Here is a 27,678-nt window from a genome sequence, read left to right as displayed (position 1 = left end):
TGAGTAGTGGTCGGGGCAGGGGGCTGGATTGCGGGGCGTTCCTCCTTCGCGTGGCGGGCGAGGCCAGGGCCAGACCCGTGAGAAACCTAGGGCGCCGGGAGACAGAAGGCGCCGGGGACTTGCGTGGGTCCCAGGGCTCGGGCCCCCCCTGTTTGTCTCCTCCGTTCCCGACATGGACTGCTCGTTTGCTTTCCTGGGGCCGAGCTCTGCAAACCAACGAGCCCTGGCTTATGAATCATCGTCTTGAGCTTTCTCATTCGTCATTTGTGTGCTTTGGGTGCAGACTTTCCCCCGCTTTTTGAACCACACTGAATAGGGAAAGGGAGAGAGGCAGCTGCCTGTAGTGGGTTTAGCAGGGCTGGGTGCTTCATGGTTTCTCTTCCAGAAAAGCGCATCAACGGTGAAAGAAAGTGATGGGAGGAGGGTGGATGTAAGATGAGATTGGGAAGGTAGCTGTTTGGGGTGTGGGCGGTGGGACGGAGGATCTAAGGGTGACCCCCCGAAGGAATGTGGACTTTGCCGAAGGATGGCAGGAAGCCGCTGTCAGGAAGCGATCGTCGTTTCTGGATGAGAGAGTGAAGAGCTGGGGTCAGTGGAGAGCTGGGGTCAGTGGCCCCGCTCGGAGGAATTCTAGCCTCTTACCACCGACTGTTTGTTTCTATTAGCAGTTTTTAACTGAGCTTATTGGCGTGTTGTGCTCGCCACAGATTTGCCTGAGACACAGCCCGTTTCCTGAGGGATGGCATTGTCGGTAAAGGAACCATCACAGTGCAGTCTTGTCAGTCTATAATGTGTATACTGCAGGGGTTTCTTGCGAAGCGGCGGTTAACTTGAGCAGACCAGGGGCAGTCTAGTGAGTAGGTGACGAATAAACTGAGTCCTAGAAAGACAAGTAGGAGTGTAAATAGCCACCATTCCAAGCTGAGGAGTTAGGAAACATGAGCATTTACTGCGTGGAGGGAGGACCTTGTAGGCTGAGAGTTCTGGGGCTCGAGGAGTGAGAGAGCCCAGGAGATGATGGAATGAGGGTGAGCAGGTACTAGCACTTTAGTGAGGGTGTTGTGCTAAGGAATTGAGCCTGTGTTTGGCATGTGGCATTCTTTGGAGTAGTGAAATGCCAGTGTTGGGAATATCCCTAGAGTCCCTGGAGATGGATGCAGGACAGAGAAGAGAGACCAGTTAAGCTATTAAGAGAGTTTGAACATTTGGAGGGACTGGGGAGCCTGTCCTTTTTCATCCTTGTATTCTCACTGCTAGCTCACTGCCTGCCACATTGCTCCGTAAAATGATTGTGGCATGACCTAGTCGGGCGGGAGATTATAAAGGCCTGCATTAGACAGTGGTAGAAACTGAAAGAGGAAGACAGATTCCAGAGGAGGGGGAATGTAGACAATTCTTGATGACTAACTGGATGGAGGGGGTGGGGTGTGGGGTGAAGCACTGTGGAAGGAAGGAAGCCAGGCTGAATGCTGGGAAACCTTTCAGTACAGTGGAAAGAGTAGGGACTGTAGAGTTAGTAGCTATGGGCTTTGGGAAGAATAGCCTTGGGATATTTCTGGGGATATTGCACAATCAGTGAACAGTGTTTTACTGATATACTATAGTTGTCTGTAGGTGAAATCTTGAGAGATAGCCCACTTCAGGGTTCCTGCAAGAAAAGTCCCCAGGGCAAGGGTTCTTCTTTGGGAAAGCCCAGAATTAAGAACTGGAAGGGTGAGTTGTCATCAAAGAAAACGGGGGTAGGGGAAGTGTTAGAGGGCTAGGAGGGTGATTGAAGAGTTTATGGGTGTTGAGAGTGACTGGATACTTCATAACTCAGCTTTATTTTGCTTCCGGGAGAATTGAGTTCTTTATTTTTTTCGAGATTGCTGTTTGTGTATTTTTCTGTTGCTGCTCTAACAAATTACCACAAGTTTAGCATCTTAAAACAAGACACCTTTGGCCAGGCGTGGTGGCTCACACCTGTAATCTCAGCACTTCGGGAGACTGAGGCAGGTGGATCACGAGGTCAAGAGACAGAGACCTATCCTGGCCAACACGGTGAAACCCTATCTCTACTAAAAATACAAAAATTAGCTGGGTGTGATGGTGCACACCTGTAGTCCCAGCTACTCAGGAGTCTGAGGCAGGAGAATTGCTTGAACCCGGGAGGCGGAGGTTGCAGTGAGCCAAGATCGCGCCACTGCTATCCCGCTTGGTGACAGAGCGAGACTCCGTCTCAAAAACAAACAAAAAACACACATTTATCATCCGGTAGTTTCTGTAGGTCAGAGGTCCAGGTAGGTTCCACTAGGTCTCCTGCTGTCAAGGCCTATCAAGGCTGAAATCAAGATGTTGGCAGGGTGCATTTCTTACTGAATGCCGTGGGGTGGAACTTGCTTGCAAGCCCATTTATGCTGTTGGCCATATTCAGTTCCTTGAGCTTGTAGGACTGAGGTGCCCTCTTTCCTTACTGGCTATTAGCCAGGAGTCAGTCTTTGTTCCCAGAAGCTGCCTGAATTCCTTCTCATGCTTTTTATGTGTCTCCCTCCAGCGAGGGCCAGTTCTTCTGCCACATCTCTCTGATTTCAGCTAGAGAAAATATCCTGCTTTTCAGGGCTCAGATTAGATTTAGTGCACTCAGAGAAGCCAGGATAATCTCTTTATTTTAAAGTTTGTAATTTTAATTACATCTGCAGAATTCCTTTTGCCATGTAATGTAGCATATTCACAAGTTCTAGGGATAAGGCACGAGATGGGCATTCTCCTACCACAGCCGGTAGGAGCAGTTTCAAAGGTTGCCTTCCTTAGGTGATGTGGGTGTTCTCGGTTCTCAAATTTGTCTGTTTTCTCTCTAGGGTTCACTTTCTCTCTAGGGTTCACGTTGAAAGTTGTGATTCTTGGTGCCTTGATTTATTGTGTTCATAGGGTTGAAAGATTTGCTTTAAAAAAAGATTTGCATTAGAATTCTGGACATACCTTTAACTCTTAACTTCCTCCCATGTTTTTACACTGTTGTTTAAATTTGGCCATTTGGGGAAATGCTTTGTACCCAAGTAATTTATACTTGATGAAGGGATAGAGAAAGTGTCTTGCTTGTGGCACCGTGGCTCACGCCTGTAATCCCAGCACCCTGGGAGGCTGAGATCTGGGACTGCTTGAGTCCAGGAGTTTGAGACAAGCCTAGGTAACATAAAAAAATACAACAATCAGCTGGGTGTGGTGGCGTGCACCCGTAGTCCCAGCTACTCTGGAGGCTGAGGCGGGGGGATCACTTGAGCCTGGGAGGTCGAGGCTGCAGTGAGCTATGTTCACACCACTGCATTCCAACCTGGGCCACAGAGCAAGACCCTGTCTCAAAAAAAAAAAAAAAAAAAAAGCATTCTAAGTTTTGACAGAGGAGAAAACATCTGATGGTTACTTATCTGTCTCTACCAAAAGCCTAGGGAACAATGCCCCAGAGCATGAGCTGGTATATTAGTCTAGTCTCCTGGCTCCCACTGAGAAGAACGGATTTTGAGTTGAGGCTGGCTATGACTAGACAGCCATTGCAGGGACTCTCCAGTTCAGCCTCTTAGCCCTCCACTACCTCCACCTCATCTGGGCCCATTCTGGGCTGTGGTCTCCTGCTCTCTTCTCAGTCCCATCCTTCTTCCCCCAACAGCACAAGTGAGGGGAGGCCTAAAGTGTAGCCACTGCTCTGCTGCAGAACAATCAGTGACTTCTCTTAGCATTAGAATAAAACTCTAGATGTCCCACCCTCCCAGCCCCTCACCCTGACCTGGTGTAGTCACCTCTTCTCCTACCCCCACACTGTTCTGACCTCTCTGGTCTTTCAGCTTCTTGAACATTCTAAGCTTTTTTTTTCTTTTTTTTTGAGACAAGATCTTGCTCTGTGGCCCAGGTTAGAGTGCAGTGGTACGATGATAGCTTACTGCAGCCTTGACCTCCCAGGCTCAAACGATCCTCCCACTGTAGCCTTCTGAGTAGCTGAGACTGCAGGCACACACCACCACGCCTGACTGATTTTTATATTTTTTGTAGAGATGAGGTTTCACCATGTTGCCCAGACTGGTCTTGAACTCCTGGGTTCAGATGATCCTCCCTACTAGCCTTCCAAAGCACTGGGATTACAGATGTGAGCCACTGTGCCTGGCCCCTGAGCTCTTTCTTTTTAACCAATTTATTATCAAGTGTTTAAGGTATTCAAAAATGAATAGACTCCTCCCCACCACTGTATTCATGACTAGCTCCTTCTTTTAGGTGTCTGCTCAGTATCAGATACTCAGAGGATCCTTCCCTGCTTGATCTAAAGTTGGTCACCGCCTCTGATATGTTTTATCTCAGCCCTTTTTAGTTTCCCATAGGACCTCATACCTATGAAGCTTGGTACCTGGTATACAAAACACTTGTTGAGAAGTGGAATAGTATTTTCTTGGGGGCTGTGTGAGTCACCTCTTTTTTTTTTTTTTTTTTTTGAGACGGAGTCTCGCTCTGTTGCCCAGGCTGGAGTGCAGTGTCACAATCTCAGCTCACTGCAAGCTCCGCCTCCCGGGTTGACGCCATTCTCCTGCCTCAGCCTCCCGAGTAGCTGGGACTACAGGCGCCCGCCACCACGCCCAGCTAATTTTTTTTTTTTTTTTTTTGAGATGGAGTCTCACTCTGTTGCCCAGGCTGGAGTGCAATGGTGCGATCTCGGTTCTTGCAACCTCTGCCTTCTGGGTTCAAGCAATTCTCCTGCCTCAGCCTCCCGAGTAGCTGGGGTTACAGGCATGCGCCACCAGGCCCAGCTAATTTTTGTATTTTTAGTAGAGACGGGGTTTCACCATGTTGGTCAGGCTGGTCTCAAACTCCTGACCTCGTGATCTGCCCGCCTCAGCTTCCCAAAGTGCTGAGATTACAGGCGTGAGCCACTGCGCCCGGCGGGTCACCTCTTGTATTACAGTGGCATTCTTTATTTTTTTAGTTTAAGAGACAGGGTCTTGCTTTGTCACTTGGGCTGGAGTGCAGGTGGTATGATCATAGCTCACTGCAGCCTCAAACTCCTGGACTCAAGTGCTTCTCCAATGCAGTGGTATTCTTTACCTGAACCAGTGTACATTGTGAAGCTCTGGAGCCCCTGCTTTCTCCACTTGTTACACTTGTTAGCCTTTATTTATTTATTTATTTTTTATTTTTTATTTATTTATTTATTTTTTGAGACGGAGTCTTGCCCTGTGGCCCAGGCTGGAGTGCAGTGGTGTGATCTCGGCTCACTGCAACCTCCGCCTCCCGGGTTCAAGCAGTTCTTTGCCTCAGCCTCCTGAGTAGCTGGGATTACAGGCACCCACCACCATGCCTGGCTAATTTTTGTATTTTTAGTAGAGACAGGGTTTCACCATCTTGGTCAGGCTGGTCTTGAACTCCCAACCTCATGACCCACCTGCCTCGGCCTCCCAAAGTGTTGGGATTACAGGCGTGAGCCACTGCACCTGGCCGAGCCTTTCTTAATCGTATCCCTCATCAATGAAATGGTAGGAAGCCAATCTGTTTTACAGGTATGGTTGGTAGAAGGGAAAAATGAAGAGACCTTTGTACAAGCCTTTGCAGAGATCTTGGGACTCAGTGGTGAGCTCCCTGCCACCACCTCCTGTGTCCTTACAGGAGTAGGAGATTCTATAGTCTTAGAGAATGAAGGTGATACCCCGATACCCCAAGCCTGGTTAGAGAAATTAATGACCCTTATTGGAGCCTGTGGGGAGGATAGTTGGGAAATTGTTGGTAGGTTCATGTTGGCTTTTTTTTTTTTTTGAGACAGAATCTTGCTCTCTCCCCCAGGTTGGGGTGCAATGGCATGATCTTGGCCCACTGCAACCTCTGCCTCCTGGGCTTAAGTGATCCTCCCACCTCAGCATTCCCAAGTAGCTGGTACTACAGACGCATGCCACCAGGCCCAGCTAATTTTTGTATTTTGTGTAAGAGACAGAGTTTCACCATGTCTCCCGGGCTGGTCTTGATCTCCTGGGCTCAAGCGATCCACCTGCCTCGGCCTCCCAAAGGTCTGGGATTACAGGTGTGAGCCACCGTGCTTGCCTTTGTTGACTCTTTATTGAACATCTACTCTCCCTGCAGAAACTGCAGGATAAGCCACCCTTAAAACCAATTTAACTGGCCTTTCTGGGGCTTGGACCTTCCTCCTGGGATTGCTGGGTTAATGTTGAGCCTGTCTGTGGGCTATAGGCTCTCAGAGAACAAGCGTGCATCTGCAATGACTAGTGCTGCACCTGTCATACAGGTTTGTAGAAAATATTTAAGCTGTGAATGAACAAAAGGACCTTATCAGCTATTTTCTTTCAATTCTTTTTGATTTTTCTGTCATCTTATTCTTGAGACTTTTATCCCTCCTACCCCTCTGTACAGCAGATTGCACATATAAAGATGAAATAAATAGATGTCCATTGGGCAAAACAATACAGACAAGAGGTGACACAGCTAGGGAAGGACAGTCCAGTGTCTGATGAAGTGCCAGAAGGGGCTCAGGGGGAGCATGGAATGGAGCTGGAACTGCCAGGTCAGTCACCTCTTCTAGTGAAGCCTACAGAGACGTGAGCTCCAAGTAAGACAACACAAGGAACAAAACATACAACTGAACAGCAACTTCCAAGGGTCTGGAGAGGTCTTCAGAAGGATAGGGAGTGCCCTTAAATTTGCAAGCCCAGATTCTGCCTGTGGGTCATAGTCCTTGCCATAGGCAGAAGCCAGTGAGTCAGCCTTGGCTGAGCTTTTTCTGTGGCTTTTCCCACTTACAGCTCTGTGCCTTTCTGGTGCAGTTCCAGCCCTTGTTTTCCAGCTTCATAGCCTGGTTGTCACCTAAGTGGCTGCACTGGCTTACAGGTGTCTGTGTATAACCTATTGCTAGAATGTCCATTCCTTGAGGCTAGGGGCCCTGTCTGTCCCTCTCTTCACATTCATAGCCCCAGTACCCCATAGGGCTGCTCCTGATGGGCAAATGGGAAGTGGTTGTTGAGCCTCTAGGCCAGTCGTGACAGTGACCTGAGGAGACTTGAGCCCTCAGTCATCTGCTCAGGAGTTCAGGGCTTTCTCAACAGCAGCTGACATGCAGCAGGCATGCTATGCCAAGCCCTGTTTCAGGAGTTGACAGATATTGACTCATCCCCTCTTCATGCTTGCTTTGTCAGTAGATGTACATGTTACTCCCATTTATAAGATGAGGAAAATGAGGCCTAGAGGAGAGGCCACTGCTGCTTAGAGTTACTCTACATGTTGTAAATCAGGGTGTCCAGTCTTTTGGCTTCCCTGGGCCACGTAGAAAGAGGAATTGTTTTGGGCCACACATAAGATACACTAACACTAATGATAGCTGATGAGCTGAAAAAATAAATCGCCAAAAAATCTCATAATAAAGTTTATGAAGGCGGGGCACAGTGGCTCACGCCCGTAATCCTAGCACTTTGGGAGGCTAAGGTGGGTGGATTGCTTGAGGTCAGGAGTTTGAGACCAGCCTGGGCAACATGGTGAAACCCTGTCTCCACTAAAAATACAAAAATTAGCTGGGCGTGGTGGCGGGCACCTGTAGTCCCAGTGGGGAGGCTGAGGCAGGAGAATCGCTTAAACCCGGGAGGCAGAGGTTGCAATGAGCCAAGGTCGCGCCATTGCACTCCAGCCTGGCGACAGAGTGAGACTCAGTCTCAAGAAAAAAATATATATATATAGACCAACCTGGCCAACATAATAAAACCCCGGTCTCTACTAAAAATACAAAAATTAGCCGGGCATAGTGGTGCACACCTGTAGTCCCAGCTACTTGGGAGGCTGAGGCAGGAGAATCGCTTGAACCTGAGAGGCGGAGGTTGCAGTGAATCAAGATCACGCCACTTCACTCCAGCCTGGGTGACAGAGCAAGACTCTGTCTCAAAAAAAAAAAAAATTAAAAATAAATAAGTAGGTTGGGCACGGTGGCTCACGCCTGTAATCCCAGCACTTTGGAAGGCTGAGGCGGGCAGATCACCTGAGGTCAGGAGTTCCAGACCAGCCTCAACATGGAGAAACCCCGTCTCTACTAAAAATACAAAATTAGCTGGGCATGGTGATGCATGCCTGTAATCCCAGCTACTCAGGAGGCGCTGAGGCAGGAGAATTGCTTGAACCTGGGAGGCGGAGGTTGCGGTGAGCTGAGATCACGCCATTGCACTCCAGCCTGGGCAACAAGAGCGAAACTCCGTCTCAATAAATAATAATAATAATAATAATAATAATAATAATAATAATAAATAAGTAAATAAGTGAATGGTTGCTGAACCACAGCAGGACAAGACAGACAAACCCCTTTTTTTGTTTTTGTTTTTTGGACCCTAACAGCAGAGGAAGAGCCAGCCAGCAAGCCCCTTTTGATCTTTGGCCTCTGCCAACCAGTACCCCCCCAGACGTTAACCCCCAGCCCTACCAGTTCCCTTTTGTTAGTGACCCCACATGCCTACCACAGTTGCAGGCCCCGACATCCACCCTGACCAGAGGTCTTCCAGCTGTTACTGCTGTTTGTGATGCTGTGGCTGTGGCCAGTCAAGGACCCATGCTGGGCATCCCGAGGTAGGAAGGACCATGACCACGTGATTATCTCCCTGCCACTATCATGGCAGGGCTGTGGGGTACTAGCTCCTTTTAAAGCATTCCTTGGGACAGTAATTTCTGTTAAATATCTGGAGGGCAAACATTTTAAGGAATTTTAATGAATTTTTAAAAATTCAAAGTGAAAAATTTAAATCATAAAACCAAATAGAATAAAGACCCCTATGTCCGTATACCCACCACTCTGCTTCAGTGATTATCAACTCCTGTCTCATGTACTTGACCTCCACACAATTATTACTATTTTTTGAGAAAGGGTCTTGCTATGTTGCCCAGGCTGGAGTGCAGCGGTACGATCATAGCTCACTGCAGCCTCCAACTCCTGGGCTTAAGTGATCTTCCTGCCTTAGCTTCCCAAGTAGCTGGGACTAAGGGTAGGCACCACCATGCTGGCTAATTTTCTTATTTTTTTTTTGGTAGAGACCAAGTCTTGGTTTGTTGCCTAGGTTGGTCTTGAACTCCTGGCCTCAAGTGATCCTCCTGCCTTTGCCTCCCAAAGTGTTGGATTACAGGCATGAGCCACTACGCCTGGCCCTCCCCAGTTATTTTGATGCCCAGACTGTTTTAGTGGCTGCCTACTGTCTGTGGATTATGTTCTTAGTCTTGATCCTTCATGCAGTGTCTGCACCTGCCTGCCAGTTCCTTGACCTGTGCTCCATCATACCAAGCTGGCAGTGGATCCTCAGACAATCTCAGTTCTTACTCCCTGCCCTGTGTCCAGTTTGTTTGCCTACCTAAAAGATCCTTCCTTTCCGTGGCTGAGCGGAGCAGCCCTTCTCCAAGGAGATTGGGCCTTCTGCTGCCCCCACCACCCTACTCTTTTCACTGCCCCCACCCCCGTGCTCTTTTCACAGGCTTGGTGAGGAGTTTCCAGGTTGCACTTGGTTTGTTTGAAGGCTTATCTCCTCCTAGTCTGAACTCGTCGGGCAGGAACTTGAATCAATCATTTCCTGCCTCGCAGGAGTGCTGTAGCAGGGGGATTCCTAGATCTGTCCAGTGCCAGTTTCCTGAGTACTGCTGTAGGCCCATTTCAGCTGCTGTGGTGATGGGGGCTGTCCTGAGGGGACATTCACCTCAGGTAGAGATGGCAGAAACACCACAGGAAGATGCAGGCAACCAGTCAGCTCAGCTGGGGGCACTTAAATTAGATCCATTTTTTTCTGGAAGGCCTTTTGGCAATACTGTTTATCCCAGTACCTTAAAATGTCCATTTCCTCCAAGGGCACAATCAGGAAAGTATTCAAAGCCTGATGGTGATGAGGATGCTCATTGCCACATCATTGTCTCAGGAGTGGGATTTGTGAAACAGACCAACAGTGGGAGCTTGGTTAGAGTTGTAGCTGCAGGTGATGGGCTCTGTGCTGCTGTTGACATTGACGTGAGGGACTGCCATAATGCGTCAACATCGACAAGCGCTTGTTACCAAGCAGGATGCGTGGTACAGGCTGAGTTTTATTAAACAGATGTCTTTAACTGGTATGAATGATTTTAATTTTTTCTTTGAGTTGGAGTTTCGCTCTGTCGCCCAGGCTGGCGTGCCTGGTGACCTCTCTCACCTGGGCCCTCAATGCCAGACCAGCCTTCCCAGGACGATTCCATCCTTTCCATCCCTGCAAGGGAGCTCGAGGCCCTTTCCCTTTCAGTTTGATACTGTCCTTCCAAGTTACCTTTCTTCATGTTGGCACGAGAGCTTTGTGCCACACCATGCCCTCTCTGGATGCTGTAGTGGCTGGGTCTTCCTCTGTCTCTGTGACCCTCTTCCCTGGTGAAGCTTTGACCTTGGCTTCAAACCCTCCAGATGACCCCTGATGGTTAGCTCAGCCTATGGTGGCTCCAGAGCCCTCATTGAGTGCGTCCTGACATGAACTGAACAGATTAACTATTTTTTTGCCTTGCCAACAGCATTGGAAATTCCTTGAGTGTGGGACCTGGACTCATAACTTTATGTCTCTTATAGTTAGCACAATATCTTGGCCTAGATGAAGTACTTAATAATTATATGTAGGGTTGTGGAAAGCAGTGCTGGCTTTAATTAAAGCCTGCCGTGGTTTTGTCCATCAGTGCTACCTAAACTGTTCTGAACTTCTCATTTTGAACTTTTTTCCCTCACAGCTTGTGATGGTTGATTTTCTTTTTGAGACATTTATTTATTTATTTATTTGGCAGGATCTCACTCTGTCACTCAGGCTGAAGTGCAGTGGCGTGATTGTGGCTCACTGTAACCTCCACCTCCTGGGCTCAAGTGATCCTCCCACATCAGCCTCCCAAGTAGCTGGGACCACAGGTGTGTGCCTCCATGCCCGGCTAATTTGTGTATTTTTTTGTAGAGTCAGGGTTTTGCCATGTTGTCCAGGCTTGTCTCCAACTCCTGGGCTCAAGCGATCTGCTGCCTCCGCCTCCCAAAGTGCTGGGATTACAGGTGTGAGCCACTGTGCCTGGCCCTGAGACATTTATTTAAAGACAAAGGGGAGTACAGGCTAGAGAACAGAGGGGAATAAAATAGCAGCCAAGGCATAATTACCTCTAAACCATCACCCCATAAGGGAGATGTTCACCTCAACTTTAGTAATGACTCTCTTTCTAGCCTAGGTGCAGGGCTGTTAATAGAGGCCCCGTGATTGGGTTAAGCAGCTTGAGGTGCAATAACTCTGTTATTTAGGGCAGTGAGTCCTTGGAGAAGACGCTTTACCTTCTTTCCAAGCCCCACGTCTCCTTATTTTGAGGGTGTTTTTTTTTTTTCTTGAGACAGTCTCGCTCTGTTGCCCGGGCTGGAGTGCAGTGGCCTGACCTCGGCTCACTGCAACCTCCGCCTTCCGAGTTCAAGTGATTCTTGTGCCTCAGCCTCCTGAGTAGCTGGGATTACAGGCCTGCGCCACCACACCTGGCTAATTTTTGTATTTTTATTAGAGATGGGGCTTCACCATATTGGCCAAGCTGGTCTCAAACTTCTGACCTCAGGTGATCTGCCTGCCGCATCCTCCCACAGTGCTGGGATTACAGGCGTGAGCCATTGCACCTGGCCTGAGGTTTTTATTTTGAGAATATTTCAAAGATACAGAGAGTTGCAAGCACAGTAAAAGCATTCAGGCATCCTCTTCCCTGGGATTCACCAGCTCATTCTCACTTATACCATCTTCCCATACTCCCTGGGGGCCTCCTCCTTCTGGGCTCAGTTTCCTTTTGTTTCTGTCTTTTTAATTTTATTTTTTTTTTAACTAGCCCTTCTCTTTGGCAGGATTTGTTCACTTTTAATCCTTGGCCCCAGCAGCTTCTCTGAGCTCTGTGCCTATGAATCTGGGGGAGAGATGGGGGCTCACACAAGAGTGAAGTGTGAGCTGGAGGGCTGAAGGGGAATGAGGGACATCTGGGCCAAAGGCAGGGGACCAGCAAGGCCCCCACCCCTGGAACTTCTGTTCTTCCCAGCCCACGTACCCCTTGCTTCTTCTTATGTTGGTGGGCTCTGGGGGCTGGGTGAAAGCAGTGCTTGTAGGTTAAGAAGTGACTCATCCCACGTCCCCGCTGCCCTTCTCTTCTGCTCTTTGCTCTTTCCAAGCTTCCTTTCAGTCCTCTTCATCAGACATGACCTTTGAGGAAGTGATCTGTCTGCCATATGTGAGATGGAGCCCCTGTTGTGAAGTAGAACTCAGGGTTCATCCTCAGAATCCCTGGTGGGTCACCATACGTTCTGCAAGTGCTGTCAGTCTGCTTTGATTCGTGTGAGGGAGAAGTCCCTACCAAGTGCTCTGTAGTAGGCATTCAGGCCAACCAAAGAACAGGGCAGGGTCCTGAGGCACAGGCTCAGAGCTCTTGCTTATTTCATGGGGTGTTTAAATTGAAGTATAATCCCTATCACAGTGAACGACACGCATGCCTCCAATCTTGAGTGTGCCACCAGAGAACTGTTGATACTCCCCAGATCTGCACCCAGCCAGGGCAAACTGTGCACCACTCTTCTGACTTCCATGGCCAGCGAGACATTTGGAATCTCTGTGCAATCACACTCTCTGCCATCTTTTTTTTGAGACAGGGTCTCGCCCTGTTGCCCAGGGTAGAGTGCAGTGGTGCAATCTCAGCTCACTGCAGTCTCGACCTCCTGGGCTCAAGCAATCTTCCCACCTCAGCCTCCCAAGTAGCTGGTACTACAGGTGCTCACCACTACGCCCTGCTAATTTTTGTGTTTTTTGTAGAGATGGGGTTTTGCCATGTTTCCCAGGCTGGTCTCGAACTCCTGGGCTCAAGCAGTCCACCTGCTTCAGCCTCCCAGAGTGCTGGGATTACAGGCCTCTGTGCAATCGTGTGCATCATGTGTGAAATTTATCCTCATTTATCCTCACAGGCAGCAGTTGTTCTATTTTTTTTTTTTTTTTTTTTTTTTGAGACGGAGTCTCACTCTGTTACCCAGGCTGGAGTGCAGTAGCACAGTCTTGGCTCCCTGCAACCTCTGCCTCCTAGGTTCCAGCAATTCTCCTGCCTCAGCCTCCCGATTAGCTGGGATTACAGACATGTACCACCATGCCTAGCTAATTTTTATATTTTTAGTAGAGACTGGGTTTCACCATGTTGGCCAGGCTGGTCTTGAACTCCTGACCTCAGGGGATCCACCCACCTCGGCCTCCTGAAATGCTGGGATTACAGGCGTGAGCCACCACGCCCAGCCTGTGTTTTTTTTTTTTTGAGACAGAGTCTCTGCTCTGTCGCCCAGGCTGGAGTGCAGTGGCGCCATCTTGGCTCACTGCAAGCTCCGCCTCCTGGGTTCACACCATTCTCCTGCCTCAGCCTCCTGAGTAGCTCAGACTACAGGTGCCCCCTGCCACACCCGGCTAATTTTTTTTTTTTTTTGTATTTTTTTTAGTAGAGATGGGGTTTCACCATGTTAGCCAGGATGGTCTCCATCTCCTGACCCCGTGATCCCCCTGCCTCAGCCTCCCAAAATTCTGGGATTACAGGCATGAGCCACCACTCCCGGCCTTATTTATTTATTTATTTATTTATTTCTGAGACAGAGTCTTTCTCTGTTGCCTAGGCTGGAGTGCGGTGGCTCAGTCTCACCTCACTGCAGCCTCCGCCTCCGGGGTTCACATGATTCTCCCACCTCGGCCTCCAGAGTAGCTGGGACTACAGGTGTGCACCACCATGCCTGGCTAATTTTTGTGTTTTTAGTAGAGATGGGGTTTCGCCGTGTTGAGCAGGCTGATGTTGAACTCCTGACCTCATGTGATCCACCCGCCTTGGCCTACCAAAATACTGGGATTATAGGCGTGAGCCACCGTGCCCAGCCTGTTCTTGTTTATGACATGTTATTCCATGGAGGACTCTGTTCCAGATAACTCTTTTATTTTGTGCCTAATGAACTTTGGTGTTAGTTCCAGGTGTTGGCTACATGAAGGCAACCCCAGGAATGGCTTTGGTCATGTCTTCTGGTAAATATATGCACTTAATTCTCTGGGCTGTGCACCTAGAAGTTAAATAGAGGACTGGGTCAGGGGATTTGTCTCTTAGCATGTTCTGCTGAACACTGTTCCCAAGTGGTACCAGTTTATGTTCCCACCAGCAAAATGTGAGGGAGTTCCACTTGCTAGACATCCTTGCCAACACCTGGTATTGTCAAGGAACCTGTCTATAACAGGCACTCTTGTTGATTTTGAATGCACACTGAAATTTACTGGGTGCAGTGACAGTAGGAATGGAAAGGATGATTAAAAAAGAAAAAAAGGAATGGAAAGGCTGATCTAGGAGGGAGGGAGCTCATAAGGAAATAAGTGGTAGGATTTGGTGATTCCATGTGTGAATGCTCGTGTTCCGTGTGCATGCGCATATGAGCTTGCAGGAGGAAGGGAGGAGGGAGCCACTGGTATGCACTCCACCAGTTCTCCTGCCGCAGCCTCTCTACTGATCTGAGGGCTGGGTGTAAGGTGATGATGTGGGGAGTGGGTGCGGGTGAAATTTCCAGCAGTCAGTGGGAGATGGGGGAAGCAAACCTGGGAAGAGCAGCCTGCTGCAGGAGCAAGTGGGTGGGTCGTCCTGGAGGCTGGATGAAACCCATCTGCGTAGGTGGCGATGGCAGAAGGGGCAGAGCAGAGCAGGGCTGTGGTGGGCAGAGCAGATGTGAAGGAAGACTGTGGGATGAGAGGATGGGGCACAGTAGAGCCCCATCAGCCTCCAGTCACAGCAGCCCCGGTCCCGTCTCTCCCTCCTGTTTTGGTCAGTACCTTCAGGACTTGTGGGTGTAGTACTTCATTCCATTCCGGATAACATTGTAGAAGACTGAAAAACAGGAAAGTGTTTTCCATACTCTCTCCAGAGCTGGCTGTTACTGACATATTGATATATTTCCACCAGTCCTGTGTGTGCTTATAGCTTGATATGTATGCATTTTAAATATGTAAATATATATACACATGTATTTTTAAAGTGAAACTAGGCTGAGACTGTGAGTTCAGTTTTGAGTTATAGGTTTCCCATGGCTTAGGTTGTGTTCTGTCCCTGGATGGAGTCTGGGTGGGACCTGCATGCTCACAGCCCAGGTTCACATGAGGTGTGGATCATGCACAGTCATCCCACGGGCTTGAGAAAAGCATTTGACTTCCTTTAAAAAAAAAAAAAAAAAAAAGTTCATTATGGACTTTTTCAAGTGTTCCCAGAAGTAGAGATAATAGAAAAATGGTCTCCCAACTACTTTGAGAGTTAGCAACATATGGCCAGTGTTGCTTCACCCACCCTTCCTCATCACCTCCTGGACTATTTTAAATCACATCCCAGACACCGGATGATTTCAACTATGAGTACTTGAGTGCAGATCTCTAAAAGATCGAGCTTCCCCACCCCCACCAAATACCACAGAGCCATGTGAGATCAGCATTTGGGTTGGCAGATCTCCTCCTTGCCACATGCTTGCCTGGTGGTGAATGGGACACTTTCAGGCTAGACCTAGGGGAGCCCCAGGCCAGCATCAGGACAGAGATCTCGAGGCCTTTCCAGCTCTGCTGGTTCTTCAGAAGTCAAACCAACAGATTGGAGTATGTGAAGGAAGCTCGTGTATTCTTCTGAACTAGCTTGGACAACAGTACACAGTTTGAAGGGCAGCAGCCTTTTCTGCGGTTAGTTCTTTCAATGATCTTGTTTACTGGGAGTTGAGAGATCTTGAGGATAGAGGCAAGAAAGCGTCATCAAGCAGCCCAGAGGGGTGTACAGTGTTTGAAGTCTCCTGTGTTGGTATGATTCGAGATTTTCTTTCTGCAAGACCAAAATACCCATCCCTACATGTGGGTGGAGAGTTAAATTCTGAAGTATATATTTTTATCTTGTTAAAAAAACACTTTTATGTTTCTTTAAAAAGTAAAAGAACCAGAATGTAGAAGTTTCAGTAAAGGAAAAAGTTGCAGACTGTTGGGATACAGTTTGACAAATGTGCTCCCAGCTGCCTGAGAGATGGAGAGGCCAGATGTTTGCTTTGGTTATACTGATGACTGAACAATTGGTATCTCATCATTTCCTGCCTTAGAGATGAAACCACCTGGGCACTGGGGCAGTAAATTGGCTGCAGGATTGGAAGAAGTCCAAGGACAGTGTGGGATGCCACCCTGTAGCTGTCTAGAGACCTAGTGAAGGTCAGAAGGCTGGATGAGAACAAGCCCTGCACTGATAGAGGACAGGGAAGGGGCTTTTCTGGCTGGGAGTGTGGTGAGGCATTTGAGCTGCAGCCAGAAAGCACCTCTCAGATTGGTGGGGGTTGGGGTGGGGATGGGAGGAACTGCTTTGCCTGTGCTTTTGGCCTAACTCATCCTGAGGTCCCTTCCAACTCCATCCATACTCTGACTGTGGGGCCACTTGCAGAAGGAATATGTGGCAGGGTTTTGTTTTGTTTTGTTTTGTTTTGTTGTTTTTGTTTTGAGACGGAGTCTAGCTCTGTCACCCAGGCTGGAGTGCAGTGGCACGATCTCGGCTGACTGCAACCTCCACCTCCCGGGTTCAGGCGATTCTCCTGCCTCAGCCTCTGGAGTTGCTGGGCATACAGGCGCCTGCCATCATGCCCAGCTAATTTTTGTATTTTTAGTAGAGACGGGATTTAGTAGAGATGGGGTTTCGAACTCCTGACCTTGTGATCCACCCGCCTCGGCCTCCCAAAGTCCTGGGATTATAAGCGTGAGCCACTGTTCCCTGGCCTGTGGCAGTGTTTTGAGACTCTCCTGGGGGTCCAAATTGCTAATAGAAGAGACGCTTCCTGTCCCTGTGTTGACTGAGACAGGAAGGTTTAGATAGGTGAAAGTGGTCTGGGCACAGTTGCTCACACCTATAATCCAGCACTTTGGGAGGCCAAGTGGGAGAATCGCTTGATGCCAGGAGTTCAAGACTAGCTTGGGCAACATAGTGAGATCCTGTCTCTATAAAAAATAATTTTAAAAAATTAGCTAGGCCTGTAGTCCCAGCTACTCGGGAGACTGAGGAGGGAGGATTGCTTGAGCCTAGGAGTTGGAGGCTGCAGTGAGCTATGATTGCGCCACCATACTCCACCCTGGGTGACACAGAGAGCCTGTCTCAAAAACAAAAAAAAAGAAAGGTGAACATGAGGTTTTTTTTTTTGTTTTTTTTTTGGACATAGTTTTGCCCTGTCCCACAGGCGTGAGCCACTACACCCGGCTAATTTTTTGTATTTTTAGTGGAGATGGGGTTTCGCCATGTTGGCCAGGCTGTTCTCGAACTCCTGGCCTCTCAAGTGATCCACCCACCTTGGTCTCCCAAAGTTTTGGGATTACAGACATGAGCCATTGAGCCTGGCCGAACATGACCTTTCTCTCTTTTTTTTTTTTTTTTGAGATGGAGTTTCACTCTTGTTGCCCAGGCTGGAGTACAGTGGCGCAATCTCGGCTCACTGCAACCTCCTCCTCCCGGGTTCAAGTGATTCTCCTGCCTCAGCCTCCTGAGTAGTAGAGATTACAGGCATGCACCACCACGCCTGGCTAATTTTGTATTTTTAGTAGAGACGGAGTTTCTCCATGTTGGTCAGAGTGGTCTCAAACTCCCCACCTCAGGTGATCCACCTATCTCAGCCTCCCAAAGTGTTGGGATTACAGGTGTGAGCCACTGCACCCGGCCACATGACCCTTCTTAATAGCTATTCACTGAGTATTTCTCTGCAACACTCTTTATGTGCATTTTGTCATTTAATTTTAATTTAATTTTATTTTATTTTATTTATTTATTTATTTATTTTTTTGAGACAGGGTCTTACTCTTTCACCCAGGCTATAGTGTAGTGGCACGATTTTGGCTCACTGCAGCCTCGGCCTCCTGGGCTCAAGAAATCCTCCCACCTCAGCCCCCGAGTTGCTGGGACTACAGGCATGCACCACTATGACTGGCTAAGTTTTTGTATTTTTTGTAGAGATGGAGTTTCACTGTATTGCCCAGGCCAATCTTGAATCTTGAACTCCTGGGCTCAAGCATGAGCCACCACACTCGGCCTCATTTAATTTTTAATTACTTTAAATTTTATCAACGTAATATATCACATAAACTAAAAAGACAAGAAACTACCGTGGTTCCCATTCTGCCAATTCTCCCCAGAGGTAGCAACTGCCTTTGCATTTGAGCTTTCTTCCGGCATATACCTCTGATTCTAGGTAATAGGCACATGCTGCTTTGCAACTTGGCGTTTTACAAATTATCTGTTGGCTTGCTCTGTAGCTCCCTTCCATTGCCATTATCTCTGCTTCTCCTCCCTCATTCTTCCAGTATTCTACTTTCTGCATAAATCAGTAATGAATGTTTACATTTTCTGCCTACACAAATGATATTCACAGCTGAGCATAGTGGTGTACTGCAATTGCTTGTTATTTTTTTCCAAGGAGAGAATTGCCTTTTGAACACTATGCCCAGTTTTCTGTGTATCTATTCCTGTTCTTCCTTTATTTTCCGGTTGCCTCTCAGTACAGTTATCTTCAGGCTCATTGCTAGTGGGCTGTCAGTTTCAGTTCAAACCCCTGGCCTCAAGTGATCCATCCACCTCAGCCTCCCAAAGGAGGTGGGCGGTGACCCTCTTGGACCTCCCTTCTGGAACCCCCTAGGCAGGGGCCGCAGGCGTGGTGTGACAGCCCTCAGCGTGCTTGTCTGTTGTTTCTCTGTCCAGACTAGGACTGTTGTTCTCCTTTGTCGGGTCCCTTGTTTTCTATATCCTGTGTCTCATACTTTGTGATTTATTCCCTCATTCTGCTAGCTTCCTGAGAAGGGACTCCTGGGAATTAACTTTCTGGAGACCATGCCAGTTTGAGTGCATCTAGGCCCCCTCGTGGGACATGCTAACTGGGGAATTTAAAATGATGTCACACTGCGCTGCCCTTGTGCTGGCTTGTGCTTCTGTCTCCTGAGGTGCTAGCTCTCAGCCTCACGTGACTTGTCTTGATCCTAAACCCAAGTCCTGCTCTACTTGGGAAGTTCCTTTGAGTCATTTCAGGGGAATTTCACTCCCTACACTTCCTGTGCTGGAGTGTTTAATGTTCACTCTTTGGGCCTCTAGTTTTATCTTTTATCTCCTGTTTTCTATCTCTTTTACTTTTAGCTTTGCTCTCTAAGTGATTTCCTCAATTTTGTCTTTGACCTTTCACTGCTAACATGCTTTTATTTCCAAGAACTCCTTTTTTTCCTTTTTTGTAATCTGACTTTTCCCTTTTTATAGCACCCATTCCTGTTAAATGGATACAATGTAGTATAATATTTATATATATTATAATAAATTCTACTGTTTTTTTGATAAATTTTCACTTTATTGCCCAGGCTGGAATGCAGTGTGTTCATGGCTCACTGTGGCCTCGAACTCCTGGGCTCAAGTGATCCTCCCACCTCAGCCTCCCCAGTGGCTGGGACTGCAGGCATGCACCACCACTCCTGGCAAATATTTTTATTTTTCGTAGAGATGGGATCTTGTGATGTTGCCCAGGCTGGTCTCAAACTCCTGACTTCAGCTGGACGCAGTGGCTCACACCTGTAATCCCAGCACTTTTGGGAGGCCAAGGGCAGGTGGATCACAAGGTCAGGAGTTCGAGACTAGCCTGGTCAATATGGTGAAACCCTGTCTCTACTAAAAATCAAAAATTAGCTGGGCATGATGGCGCGCGCCTATAGTCCCAGCTACTCAGGAGGCTGAGGCAGAAGAATCACTTGAACCTGGGACGCAGAGGTTGCAGTGAGCCGAGATTGTGCCACTGCACTCCAGCCTGGGCGACAGAGCGAGACTCCGTCTCAAAAAAAAAAAAAATCAAACTCCTGACCTCAAGTCTTCCTCTCACCTCAGCCTCTGAAAGTACTGAGATTACAGGTGTGAACCACTGCACCTGGCCTAATAAATTCTACATTTCCTTCTTCTTGCTGAATTTCTGTTACCGCTAAATTACTCTTTTCTTGTGGGGTCTTTATTGGCCATGTTACAGCGTCTGGCTGCCCTTGGCTGGTTGCTCACTCTGAGAGGGGCCCTCCAAAGCCTAGGAATTTCTTCCAGCACATGGAGCTTGTCAACTGGTAACTTCATTGAAGGCTCATCTGGCTGCAGATTCTGAGTCCTTCCTCCAGAACAGTAGTCCCCAACCTTTTTGGCACCAGGGACCGGTTTCACAGAAGACAGTTTTTCTACAGACTGGCAGATGAGGATGGTTTCAGGATGAAATTGTTCCACCTCAGATCATCAGGCATTAGATTCTCATAAGGAGCATGCGACCTGGATCCCTCACATGCACAGTTTACAGTGGGGTTCGTGCTCCTATGAGAATCTGATGCCACCACTTATCTGACAGGAGGCAGAGCTCAGGTGGTAATGCTTGCACACCCTCTGCTCACCTACTGCTGTGAGGCCTGGTTCCTAACAGCCCACAGACCTGTACTGGTCTGTGGCCCAGGGGTTGGGGACCCTGCCCTAGAGCATGGTCTTTCAGACACCGGGATGTGGGTGAAGACCTGGCTGCCAGCCTGCTGCTCACTGGGATGGAGGAGTCTGATGGGTCAGTGGGTCTCGGCAGTTAGCGTGCATCGATCTAGTCACTTAGACCAGAGCACAGATGACCATACAGCCCACCTCTCTCAGTGTCCTACCTGTGCCTTTTCAACTGGGTGGATTGGCCACCTAGTCCAGTGACTATCCGTTTCATGCTTTTCCAGAGAGGAAACCTCCTGTGGTCACCTGGTGCCGGAGTAGCTACCCACAGTGTGAAGTTGGGGTGTGAGGGATGCAGGGATAGCTTTCACCCTCTGTCCCAGAGCACGTGGTGCAGCCTGGCCTCAACCTGGCAAAGACCTAGTGCTATCACTGGGTGGGCGCACCCCTTCCTCACTGTTACTTAGAACTCTGGTTTCTTGGTCCTCTTGCTGTGTACATTACCACTGGACCATCAGCTTTCCAGCTTCTAAAAGGCTGTTGAGACCACCATTTCCATTCTTCCTGTTTTTTTTTTCTGTGGTTTTAGTCAGGTTTTAAGATGGAAGGGAATTAAATATGCAGGTTTTGTTCCTCATTTCAACTTGGAGGTTCATATCTGTTATTTATTTATTTATTTATTTATTTAGAGACAGAGTCTCACTCTGTTACCCAGGCTGGAGTGCAGTGGTGCTATCTCAGCTCACTGCAACCTCCTCCTCCCTGGTTCAAGCGATTCTTTTGCCTCAGCTTCCCAAGTAGCTGGGATTACAGCCACACACCACCATGCCCAGCTACTTTTTATATTTATATATATATTTTTTTGAGACAGAGTTTTACTCTTGTCACCCAGGCTGGAGTGCAATGGCTTGATCTTGGCTCACTGTAACCTTCACCTCCTGGGTTCAAGTGATTCTTCTGCCTCAGCCTCCCAAGTAACTGGGATTATAGTGCACGCCATCATGCCTGGCTGATTTTTGTATTTTTATTTTTTATTTTTGAGACAGAGTTTCACTCTTGTTGCTCAGGCTGGAGTGCAGTGGCGGGATCTTGGCTCATTACAACCTCTGCCTCCCGGGTTCAAGCCGTTCTCCTACCTCAGCCTCCCGAGTAGCTGGGATTGCAGGCGCCCACCACCTTGCTCGGCTAATTTTTTGTATTTTTAGTAGAGATGGAGTTTCACCATGTTGGCCAGTCTGGTCTCGAACTCCGGACCTCAGGTGATCCACCTGCCTTGGCCTCCCAAAGTGCTGGGATTACAGGCGTGAGCCACTGTGCTCAGCTAATTTTTGTATTTTTAGTAGAGATGTTTCACCATGTTGGCCAGGCTGGTCTCGAACTCCTGACCTCAAGTGATCCACCTGCCTCCGCCTCCCAGAGTGCTGGGATTACAGGTGTGAACCACCACATCTAGTACAAATCTTTTTTTTAATATGGGAAAATATTTTTTCCTTTATAGTGTCTGCTTCTGGTGACATGCTTAGGAAACCATCATCCTGATATTGTATAACTGTCCTTCTGTTGTCTTTTGGTCCTCTGTGATTTAGCTTTTAAACACATAGGGTAAAGGGTCCCACATACAAGCTTGTGGGCTCCTGTCCCAGGTGGGCAAGCAGGCTGCACACACAGGCAGCAATTTACTAGGAGGCTTCTTGGGTGGGGTGAAGTGGAGATGCCAAAAATTTATTCTGCCCTATGAGAGTTCACTTGATTGATAGATGTTGTGTTTCTCAAAATTAGAAGAAACTCACAGAAGTTTCCTTCGAGCAGAACATAAATCGGCTGAGAGGAATCATCCTGTCCCCCTGAGGTCAGGAGGGTGAGTCTGTGCCCCAGGGAGGAACGCACCTTCCTGCTTTAGACACCAGCAGAGGACAGAGGAGCTGGCTGTCCTGGGAATTCATGCCCTCATTCAGCAATGGGAAAGTAGTTAGACCAGGGAAGGGGGCCTGGCAGTGTGGGAGGGGGAGCAGTGGTAAAGAGGATGGGGTCAGGGGAGAGGCCTCATTGAGAGGGGAGAGGGTCCTTGGTGGGAACTAGGGCGGGTGTGGAAGGAAGAGTCAGGGTGTGGAGCAGAGCAGAGCGGGAGTTGGGATGGGGAGGCCAGTTCATGCCTCATCAACATGCCTGTGTGAGTGTCCTTCCTGTGGGCTGTGGAGCTGGCCTCAGGGTACACTGCAGGTGACTCAGAGCTCCAGTGGGAGGGTGGCTCTGCCTGAGGGAGCTGCACATGCTCATTGGTCCATCGTCTGCTGAGGAGGGGGCGACAATAACCTCAACACATGGCGGAGGTGTTTTGGGATGCTGTCCTATTGCACATTTGGGCAGGTTGTTGCCTGACTTATTTCTTTAACGCATACCTAGCACTTCCTGTATGTCCAGTGCCTTATAATATTAACTACTATCATCCTCAGGGCTACCCGTGAGGTCGGCACTGTCCCCACCCTTTGTGCAAAGGAAGGATAGGGAGGCGCTGCCAGATGGGTTGAGGGCAGACCAGGGCAGCTTGCCTCAGGCCTCCCTGGCCTTAGCAGGCTTTGAGTTTGATGCCCTGTGCTCCTTCCCTAGGAAGCTCAGTTTGCCAATTTTTTGCTTTATCTTAGTCTCATTCAGATTACAAGGACTGGGACTGGACTCCTGTTGCCAGTTTCTCAATTTGGAATAGGAAGGAGGTGAGGAACAACAGGCCCATGCTGGGCAGAAGCCCTGCAGAACAGGCCAACAGTGGGCCTGTCCTCACTGCCTGGCCCTGTCTGTGCACCTTCATCCTGGCCACAGCCTCTCAGAGCCCCTCCTTTATGAAGAGGCCACGCTTTAGGGGAGGAGTGCCTCTCCCAAGACCCAGAGCTGGTGAGTGGCTAGGTTGGAATTTGAGCCCAGGCCCCTCCTCCCCTGTCTGCTTCCTGCCAGGCCCAGCTGCCTGCCCCAGCACACGCCTTCCCCCAGGCACCCTGGCCTCCACTGCCAGGACGTGCTTGTTTGAGGCCTGGTTTCCCCCATGGCTGCCACGCTGATTCTCCGTTCTGCACGTCGTGTCCCATCAAAATGCCTGACAGTACCACTCCTTGTGTTAAAAAGAGCCAGTTATTTTGCCTGGCAGTGATGACTGCCCGCTGCACACAAAAGTGGACACCGTTGTCTCTGCTCTCAGGGTGTTCTTGGTATAGTGGGGCTGGCACACAGAAACCAGAGATTCCTCCAGGAAGTGCCACAGACATGGGTGAGGTAGCTACAGGGTTTCTGTGCAGCCGACAGCAGGGGTGCCTGGGTGGGAGCAGGGTGGGAAGCCCTAACAGGCCTGATGGGATAGTCAGGCAATGTGCCAGGCAGTAGGTCATCATCTCTGGGGCCCTGGGGAGAGTGTGTGGGGCAGGCGCAGGAGCAGGCTCCTCAGTGGGCTCCTGGACAGGCTGCCTGCTCTGCTGGTGAGGAGCGAGGCTCAAGGCAAGCAGGGGCCCGGGTTGCTTCCCACACTCAGTGGCAGTCACTCACTGGCAGTCATGTGACCTGGGGAGCTGGCGAGGGCGTGGGGGTAGGAATGGGAACGGGAGACAGAAGCCCTTTGGGAGGAATTGCCACAGATGCAGTGGGAGTTGGGGCAAAGATTTGAACTTTGGAGAATTAAAGGTGGCAGTCAGAAAGTGAAGGGGGTTCCCAAGTTTCTGGGATGGGCACTTGGTGCTGGGAGATGAAGACCAAGAGCTTTTCTTGATGTATCCCTGCTGGCTGCTCAGGCAGGGTCAGGCAATGCCATTAAGACACACCGTGTTCTGGGAACAGTTCTGGATAGTAAGGACATCCTCAGACCCCCTGGTGGGGGAGCTCCAAGGGCCTGTAATGATGAATCGGTCCCCTGGGAGGCTTCAGTCTAAGCTAGATACCAGTTGAACCCTGACTGCACAGACATAGCTATGGCAACCAGCTAGACCATGGCCAAAGGCAGAGCATTGGAGCCCAGTTCACAGCAAGGGACTGTGTGCTCTGAGCCGGTAACAGTCCTTGTGTTCAGAGGTCTGGCTGGTCGCAACCAGGGAGCGGCCCCCAGCCCCCTTCCTCAGCTAGCGCGAGCACCACCCAGGCAGCCTTGGGTTCTTTGGTGGCCGCCTCGTAGGCCTGTACTGTTTGCGAACCTGTTGCTTATGTTGGACAAGACTGTGGCAGGACAGCCATCAAGGGTCTTCCCTTGTGAGCTGGCACCAGTCTGCTCCTTGCCCTCCTCTGGCTAGACAGGCCCTCGTCTTCCTGGCTTGCTTGTGTGGGGAAAGAGCTCACCATGACAGGTTAGTTCTCTGTTCTTTGTCTCAGGCTGTGCTCCTTGCTCCATGTTTGGGGCTGTCTCCTTGTGTGATAGTTTCCCTTCATTTCATGACAGTGGCTTGAAGGGTTTTGTTTTCAGGAGACAGAGACTGAGGAGTAGCCATTCGGGTCTAGCTGCTCGGGAAGGCATGCTGGGGATGGCAGCAGAGCCCAGCTCAGGGAGATCAGAAGGGGGCTTTGGGAGCAGCCGGTGCTGTTCTGAAGGTGGGCCTGGGTCCTGCCTGCAGCCTCCTGCAGCGGGCATGTTAGGTCTAAGGGAGGAAGGAAGGGGACTTGACCTCAGCACGAGTGTGAAATGGGTACCCTCGTGGAGTCAATGCCGAGGCAGGGGATGCCTCTGAAAAGCGCCAGGCCAGCTGGAGAGGAAAGGGCAGGCATCTGCAGGGAAGTGTGGGGGATTATCTGCAGAGTTCCTGGGTTCTTTTTCGCTTTGTCTCTATTTTGTGGCACTTGATCTTCAAATTAGAAACAGGAGCAAAGACATTTTCAAAAATACAGTTGACAGAACTGCAAACTGCACAGGGTCTGTTACTGGCCACCAAATCTGCTGGACCTCCCTGGTGGATGCTGTGGAAGAGATGTGGGAGTGACATGGCACAGTGCTGCTGTTTTGAGCCCTAGCCTTGCTGGAGGAGCACCTTGCTCCTCGGCCCCACTCTGACCCTCTGAAGCTCATGTGGAACTGGACATTTACCCCAGCTCGGTTTCCTGGTGTTGGCCTGTCAAGACTTGCCTGTTTCTGGACTCCAGCTTGGTCCATGCTCCTGAGGCTCTGAGTAGCTGACGGTGCCCACAGTGTCCATGTCATCTGTGACGTTACCCAGGACAGGACAGGGCTCGTCTGCCAGCACATCCCCTGGTGTATGGTGCCACCTTGCCTTCAGCTCACCAAGCACGTTTCTTCAACCTGGTCATCCCACCACCTTAAAGCTATTGCACTAAGCTGTGTTTCTAGATCTTGTCTCTCTGACTGTGCCAGGTGTCTCTGCTGCAGCAAGACAGTGTCTGTCTGGGGCCTGCCAGTCTGCTGACACTCTCAAAAATGGCCAGTAGCAGCTCAAAAGGACTGCTTTTGTATCAAGCCTGGCTTTGCTCTCTGATCGCTGCTGGTGGGCACAGAGCCCATCTGTGTAACTGGTTGTCACTCCCCAGACTCTTCTGCACCCTTCTCCCTCTCTGACTCCTGGCCACATCTGCCACCCACAGCCTCCCCACTCCTTACACAGCCAGTCTCCAAGCCGTCCTGCTTGGCCTGCAAGTGCTCCCCTGCTGTTTCTACTGCTCTTACCTGGGTCTCCCTATTGGTCCCAGTGCTTTGGGAGGCCAAGGTGGAGGATCACTTAAGGCCAGGAGTTTGAGACCAGCCTGGGCAACAAAGCAAGACCCTGTCTCTACAAAAAAAGTAAAAAATAAAAAAATTAGCCAGGCATGGTGGCACATGCCTGTAGTCCCAGCTATTTGGGAGGCTGAGGTGGGAGGATACTTGAGCCCAGGAGTTTGAAGCTGCAGTGAGCTGTGTTTGCACCACTGCGCTGCACCTGTAACAGAGTGAGACGTTGTCTCAAAAAACAAAAGAAGAAAAAGAAAAAAGGAAGGTGGGAAGAACAAGTATGCCTTTGAAGGGCATACCTGCCTTGAGGGGCACAGATGAGGCAACCTTCAGAAAACAGGCCTGTGCAGCCACTTCTATCAGAAATGCTCACTGACTTCTTGGGACCTAGCAGCTATCCTCTCAGCCTCTGGGTGTGGAGACCCTGCCCCACGCCAACCTGAGAGCATGAGCACAGGGTCCTCCCAGCCCACCCATGCCTTGCTCCCCAGGACTCTGACCCAGTACCGCGCGTGAGCTGGTTGTCATTATCCTCCTGAATTGTTAACTCTCTCATCTTTCGTGGCCCTGGTGACCTTTCCCCTTACTTGTCTGTTCCACCCCTGAATGCCTTGTGAGCAGAAACCCCTTGCTGCCTCCTCGCCTCCGTTCAGGCTTCAGGAAGCAGACAGGGAGGTAGGAACTCCAAGAGTGCAGGAGTCGCATTCTGTCTTCCAGGCTGGAGTGCAGTGGCGCCATCTTGGCTCACTGCAACCTCCGCCTCCCGGGTTCAAGCGATTCTCCTGCCTCAGCCTCCCGAGTAGCTGGGACCACAGGTGCCTGCCACCACACCCGACTAATTTTTGTATTTTTAGTGGAGACAGGGTTTCACCACGTTAGCCAGGCTGGTCTCAAACTCCTGACCTCAGGTGATCCACCTGCCTTGGCCTCCCAAAGTGCTGGGATTACAGACCTGAGCCATCGTGCCCAGCCCAAAAGTGCTTTTTGAATCTAGCAGGGTGGTAGGTCAGTGTCATTTTGTTTTTCTTTTTACATTAAGACAGATGTGTGCACCTCTCAGCATTAAACCTCCTTTCTGCGATGTCTGTAAGAATCACAGTGGTATTGCTGTAGCCCTGTGTGTACATTCCTTCAGTTTCCTGAGGTTGGCTGGTTGCTGTTTGGAGTGGTCAGAATGCTTTCTAGCACAAGCTGAACTGGGCCTATTCAATTCTCTCAGAGGCAAGGCTCCAGAGCCCTGACATGTTTGCTTGTTTCTTTTTTCCTTTTCTTTTCTTTTTTTTTTTTTTTTTTTGAGACGGAGTCTCGCACTGTTGCCCAGGCTGAAGTGCAGTGGCGCGATCTCCGCTCACTGCAAGCTCTGCCTCCCGGGTTCACACCATTCTCCTGCCTCAGCCTCCCAAGTAGCTGGGACTACAGGCAGCTGCCACCATGCCCAGCTAATTTTTTGTATTTTTAGTGGAGACAAGGTTTCACTGTGTTAGCCAGGATGGTCATGCTCGCCTGACCTCGTGATCTGCTCACCTTGG

The 27,678-nt window shown here is 49.6% G+C and overlaps 1 protein-coding gene and 1 long non-coding RNA gene across 8 annotated transcripts in view; both read left to right on the top strand.

Annotated features, from left to right (window-relative positions):
- The window catches only part of MED15 (mediator complex subunit 15), an 84,449-nt gene that overhangs the window by 199 nt on the left and 56,572 nt on the right, over positions 1-27,678 (top strand).
- Positions 6-27,384, top strand: LOC129047215 (uncharacterized). 2 transcript variants are annotated; one of them, XR_008517824.2, is made up of 3 exons: positions 6-588; positions 22,243-22,321; positions 23,106-27,384. It is a non-coding gene; the product is annotated as an uncharacterized LOC129047215 (long non-coding RNA). The 2 variants fall into 2 exon arrangements; XR_008517823.2 differs by lacking the exon at positions 6-588 and adding an exon at positions 14,823-16,211 and having other exon boundaries at positions 23,106-27,380.

Source organism: Pongo abelii, chromosome 23, assembly GCF_028885655.2.
Source record: "Pongo abelii isolate AG06213 chromosome 23, NHGRI_mPonAbe1-v2.0_pri, whole genome shotgun sequence".
NCBI lineage: Eukaryota > Metazoa > Chordata > Mammalia > Primates > Hominidae > Pongo > Pongo abelii.
This window is presented reverse-complemented; position numbering and strand designations above follow the sequence as displayed.